The sequence below is a fragment of the Salvelinus namaycush genome, chromosome 18 (assembly GCF_016432855.1).
Source record: "Salvelinus namaycush isolate Seneca chromosome 18, SaNama_1.0, whole genome shotgun sequence".
NCBI lineage: Eukaryota > Metazoa > Chordata > Actinopteri > Salmoniformes > Salmonidae > Salvelinus > Salvelinus namaycush.
Genome location: NC_052324.1, coordinates 28,711,355 through 28,717,849, shown reverse-complemented (window position 1 = coordinate 28,717,849; position 6,495 = coordinate 28,711,355). Strand labels below are relative to the sequence as shown.

Genomic DNA, 6,495 nt, shown 5'->3' with positions numbered 1-6,495 from the left:
ACAATATGGCATTAATGCGCCCCATCATAGAAAGAGACAATATTCTCCAGCTCTCTTAGGTACAGAGGCTACTGGGTCCGAGAGGTATAATGATACATCGTCTACATATAATGAAATGCGGCTTTCTATGTTTCCTACTTTAAGACCTTGGATATTAGGATGATCCCTTATTTGTGTCGCCAGGGGTTCAATGGCGACAGCAAAGAGCAGAGGACTGAGTGGGCAAACCTGATGTAGTTCAAAGGGACTGGATTTGTCGCTGTTGGTCAGAATAGAGGATGTTCGGCAGGCATAGCGCATTTTGACCCAGGTGATAAATGAGTCGTCAAATCCAAATCTAGTGAGTGCTTCAAACATATATGACCATTCTATTTGGTCAAAAGCTTTTTGAGCATCTAGCGATATAACAGCCGCCTTGGAGCCCTTCCCCTGATTTGCATAAAGAATGTTCAGCAGCCTGCGCACATTAGAAAAAGAAAACCTGCCGGGGATAAACCCTGTCTGATCCGGGTGAATAATGGTTGTTACATGTTTGTTCAACCTGTTAATAAAATTCACAACCCAAACCATCCGGGCTTGCAGCCTTTCCAGTTGGGAAAGCTTTTATTGCCTCGATTATTTCCGCTGTTGTTAAATTTGAGTTAAATAATTTTTTTGGCACTATCATCAAATTTTGTCAGGCTGATGGAATCAAAGAAGGCTTATACATCAGAACCAGAAGCATCGGATCTGGAAGAATATAACTGAGTAAAATTGTTTGAAGCAGTTGTTTATATTTTAGGGTCTGTCAGCAAAGTGCCCGCCTTAGACCGGATTTTATGGATTGCTCTATTTGCCTGTACACTCTTTAGTTGTCTGGCCAGCAACCTTTCCGGTTTGTCCCCTAGTTCAAATTGTTTTTGTCTCAGCTTTATTAGTAGAAGGTTGCTGACCTGTGAACCAAGAATAGAATTGTATTCATATTTTAATTTCAAAATATTGTTGTCGTCAACCTGAGAGAGTGAAGTTCTGTATGTCTCCTCCAAAGCTGGGAGTTTTCTTTTTTAGTCAGTTGTTCAGTTGTTGGAAAACAAATGAATACATTACCGCTTATGACTAAACATAGAATCCACTGTTTGCGCAGTCAATATCCCAGAAATGTATGGCGAGTGATTTCACCCTTTCAGAGGGTTTGCTGTAGTTTTGATAAGTAGGTTGCAGCCTCTTCGGGCTTGGTGAAGACTTTTGTCATGCAGTTGTGATGAACATGCAGCTTTGCTGGAAAACGCAGGCTGTATTTCACCATCGCCGATCTCATGGTCTGCATCACAACTCGGAATGCGCGCTGTTGCTCCATCACCGACTACACCATCATCATGGTGTGGTCGGGGAAGATGGGAACCTTTTGGCCTTTGTATTCCATAGGTCGCTGTCGTCCAAGTTGTAGAATTAGCTCCTTTTCCTGAAAGTGATGTACCCTTGCGATTATGGTGCGCGGCCTGGAACCTGGTGAGGGCTTCGCTTGTAGAGAGTGGTGTGCACGGTCAATGATGAGGTGCTTTGGGAAGTTGTCATCGCCCAGCAGCTTGGGAATGAGCTTGGACACGAACTCTGTGGGTTTACCTTGTTCTTCGTCCTCCAAAATCCCCACAAGTTTGATGTTCAGCCTGCGACTTCTGCCTTCTAAGTCAAGAACCTTGGCTTGAAGTGCCAAATTTTTTTTTTTAAAGTTGCGCGCAGGTGGTTTCCAGGCCTCCGATCCAGGTGTCATGGTCAGATAGGGGCTCATCCATGCAGCTCTTCAGTTCGGCCTGTGCTGTCTTTAGAGACTCAAACTTTGTTTCGAGCCTGTCAAAACGATCGGTGATAGTTTTTATTACAGCCTCTTTCATTTGTTGACACATTGCCATGGCAGAATCTTGTTGCTGGGTGTCTGAAGAGTTGTCGTCTTCAGTACTCAAAATGGCGCAAGCTGCAGCTTGTTGGGCCTGGGCCTTTGTAGACTTTGCGTTAGCTGTTCTGTTTGTTTTCGTCGCCATATTTCACTTTTTCGCTGTTAGTTAGTGCCTGGGTTATATACTAATTAACGTGTATATATATTTTTTGGCAAATTGGGAACTAAAATTGTAACAATTAAAGATTTAAAAAATAAGCGGACGAACGCTTCTACTCCATACGCATGCGCACTAGCACCCCCATGGAGCATTAATTCTGATTGGTCAGACAGCATTGTACAGACCATTAAAATATAATCCATTTGTGGCCTCCTGAGTGGTATAGTGGTCTAAAGCACTGTAGTGCTAGCTGCAGTGCTAGCTGTGCCACTAGAGATCCTGGTTCGAGACCAGGCTCTGTCGCAGCCGGCCACGACCGGGAGATCCATGGCCCAGCATCATCCGGGTTAGGGGAGGGTTCGGCAGGCAGGGATCTTCATGTCCCATCGCACAATAGTGACTCCTGTGGCGGTCCGGGCGCAATGCATGCTGACACGGTCGACAGGTGTACTGTGTTTTTCTCCGACACATTGGTGCGGCTGGCTTCCAGGTTAAGCGGGCATTGTGTCAAGAAGCAGTGCGGCTTGGCTGGGTTGTGTTTCGGGGGATGCACGGCTCTCGAAAAAAATCTATTTTAGAATAAGACTGTAACGTAACAAAATGTGGAAAAAGTCAAGGGGTCTGAATACTTTCCCGAATGCACTGTACATGTACAGACTTTTAGGTATTGCTCCTGCTGAAAATGACAACCTGCCAAAAGTAACACATCCTGTGTTTATAAAAGGCTTTGCAGGAACAGATTTTCACCGCCATGTTCTATTAAAAACACAACAGGCTCTTTGTAACCCAAACCCCTGGACCTGAAGCAATCAACAATATATAAACAGCCCAAGCTGACAATCACACACAGTATAGAATGCTGGTTTCACCCGGATGACTGCTGAAGTGAGCATCGAGTATGTGGTCACAGAAGCGTTGGAGGTTGTCCAGCTGTCTGAAGTGGCTCTGCAGAGGGCTGCTGGGTAGACTTGCCTTGTGGAGGGGAGCTACAGAGTCAAACACAAATGCATCCAGGCTGGACGGCCTGGAACAGAGAGAAAGACACATACATTAATACACCACACATAATATAATCATACCCAACCCAGCCCACTACGGTAGTCCAGAACTCACGTGTTCCCAAAGAAGTAGTAGTCCGTCCCCAATCTGTGGGAGAGAAGATTCAGACACTTCGCTTCACTGTAAATCTGATGAGAGGGGTGATGGAGAGAGGAGAATGTACTTAGAATGCAGGGGTGAGATATAATTTGGTATCAAGTAGTCCCCACCGTATGTGTTCGTGGCCTACCTTTCCCTCCACCTCAGTGATGGTGTGTAGAGGAGACTCTCCTACCTTTCCCTCCACCTCAGTGATGGTGTGTAGAGGGGACTCTCCTACCCTTCCCTCCATCTCAGTGATGGTGTGTAGAGGGGACTCTCCTACCCTTCCCTCCATCTCAGTGATGGTGTGTCGAGGCAACTCTCCAACCTTTCCCTCCACCTCAGTGATGGTGTGTAGAGGAGAATCTCCTACCTTTCCCTCCACCTCAGTGATGGTGTGTAGAGGGGACTCTCCTACCTTTCCCTCCACCTCAGTGATGGTGTGTAGAGGGGAATCTCCTTTGGTCAGCAAAATACGGGACAGGTCTGTGTTGGCATGGCGACAAGGGACCAGGAAGTTGAGGCTGAAGGGAGAGCGGGAGGCGAACCACGGCCGAATCAGGTTAGCATAGTTCTCAGCGTCCACCCAGAACGTGTGTAACTACAGGACAACACACACACACACACACTTAGAAAACAGTACATAATACAGGGCACATAACACTCACAAACAAAAACCATCTGCTGCACTTTCAAAATGTGTCTAAATGCAAAACAACATACACATCCACAACAATCTGTACACAGTACAACTACAGACACTACTGGTCGTAGTTTCTCCTCCAGCAGAGCAATGTAAGCCATGGTGCCTGCTCCCTGCCTCGTCGACAACTCCTAGTCTGTATTAAACCTCTGGTAGACAACACACAGGCCTTGTTGTTAGCTCTGCATAAATATAGTTCTTCAAAACTTAATTTACTGTGAAGGCAGGAAATGTTTTCTCAGGAAGTTGAGAATCTGAGCAGGTTCTGTTACTGTGGATCCCTGGCAAACCAACTCTGGAACCGCGCCTGTAGTGTTGGACAGAGGGGAAACTGAGTTTGAAGTGTGTCACTTCAAACTTCACCGTTCATAAGTGCAGCATGTGGTATATATGTACATTAGGCAGTAAATCTCATACTCTTCCATCAGATAGTCATCCAGACATAAAGTACTCTATCCCTTACTAGCTAGTATTTACCTTTTTTACAAGGTTAAATGTCATAATAATGATCATGTAATTACTAGTGTTAGTACAACAAAATTCTGTTTCTTTTGTCCATGTCCTCCACGTCCAGTCTATGGGTGTAAATGTGAGTTTGGCTCCAGAGAAATTGGCAGAGAGCAGAGAAGTTAGCTTTTCAGAGGAAATACAAGACATGAGACTATTGTACACTTTACTGAACAACACTACCATAAAGCCTACATAATAACAACCATGAGTGGAACACATGACGGAAGTGTCCCTTGCTCTAGCCAGGCAGGATCATACCAATGTGGTCAAAGCAGTACACTTTCTTGGTATCAGTATTGGGTAGCTGATTGGTAAGCACCAAGAACAACAATACAAATAGAGATAGGGCAGACATGACAAAATCATGACAAACTATTTTGTTGATACTGCCAGCTAGCAAATGAGCTGGCCGCTGCAAGCCATTTTCAATAGGAACGGTGTCACCTTGCAATTGCATGATTCATATAGTTGAAGCAGCTAGCCTATAGGGAATTCGATCATGCAACTGTATACTTAACTAATTAGCTAATTACGGATATGCTCAAATTTGCTACTGGGCTAGCTAGCTACAAAGCTAAGAACAAGAAGACAGGAGAGTGGTCGTACCGAGGTCAATAGAAGTAAATCGAAGGGGACAGACCTTGAACTTGAAGAAATGTTAGCAATGAGAATGGCATCTGACAGCTATTAACATTAGCCAGATTCAGCTAGACATACCAGACAGACCTACAGTGCATTTGGAAAGTATACTTTTTCCACTTTGTTACGTTACAACCTTATTCTAAAATAGATTTAAAAAATAAATAAATGTCCTCATCGATCTTTGATATGAGACTTGAAATTGAGCTCAGGTGCATCCTGTTTCCAATGACCATCCTTGAGATGTTTCTACAAGTTGAATGGCGTCCACCTGTAGTAAATTCAATTGGTTGGACATGATTTGGAAAGGCACACACCTGTCTATATAAAGGTCCCACAGTTGACAGTGCATGTCAGAGCAAAAACCAAGCCATGAGGTACCAAAACATTTCTGCAGCATTGAAGGTCCCCAAGAACACAATGGCCCCCATCATTCTTAAAATGGAAGAAGTTTGGAACCACCAAGACTCTTCTTAGAGCTGACCGCCCAGCCAAACTGAGAAATCAGAGGAGAAGGGCCTTGGTCAGGGAGGTGACCAATAACCCAATGGTCATTCTGACAGAGCTCCAGAGTTCCTCTGTCTAGATGGGAGAACCTTCCAGCAAAACAACCATCTCTGTAGTACTCCACCAATCAGGCCTTTATGGTAGAGTGGCCAGACGGAAGACACTCCTCAGTAAAATGCACATGAAAGCCCGGTTAGAGTTTACCAAAAGGCACCTAAAGGCCTCTCAGACCATGAGAAATAAGATTATATGGTCTGATGAAACCAAGATTGAACTCTTTGGCCTGAATGCCAAGTGTCACGTCTGGAGGAAACCTGGCACCATCCCTACGGTAAAGCATGGTGGTGGCAACATCATGCTGTCAGGATGTTTTTCAGCAGCAGGGACTGAGAGACTAGTCAGGATCAAGGCAAAGATGAACAGAGCAAAGTACAGAGAGATCCTTGATGAAAACCTGTTCCAGAGCGCTCAGGACCTCAGACTGGAGCAAAGGTTCACCTTCCGACTGGACAATGACCCTAAGCACACAGCCAAGAAAACACAGGAGTGACTTCGGGACAAGTCTCTGAATGTCCTTGAGTGGCCCAGCCAGAGCCCGGACTTGAACCCGATCTAACATCTCTGGAGAGACCTGAAAATAGCTGTGCAGCAACACTCCCCGTCCAACCTGACAGAGCTTGAGAGGATCGGCAGAGAAGAATGGGAGAAACTCCCCAAATACACGTGTGCCAAGCTTGTAGCATCATACCCAAGAAGTCTCGAGACTGTAACCGCTGCCAAAGGTGCTTCAACAAAGTACTGAGTAAAGGGTCTGAATACTTATGCAAATGTTATTTCAGTTTATTTTTTATATACATTTGCAAAAATGTATAAAACTGTTTTTGCATGGTCATTATGGGGTATTGTGTGTAGATTGATGAGGGAAAAAAACAATTTAATAAGGCTGTAACATAACAAAATGTG

The 6,495-nt window shown here is 44.8% G+C and overlaps 1 pseudogene; it reads right to left on the bottom strand.

Moving 5' to 3' along the window:
- Positions 1-1,342: 1,342 nt before the first annotated feature.
- LOC120062903 lies at positions 1,343-4,843 on the bottom strand (annotated as a pseudogene).
- Between the last annotated feature and the right edge of the window lie 1,652 nt (positions 4,844-6,495).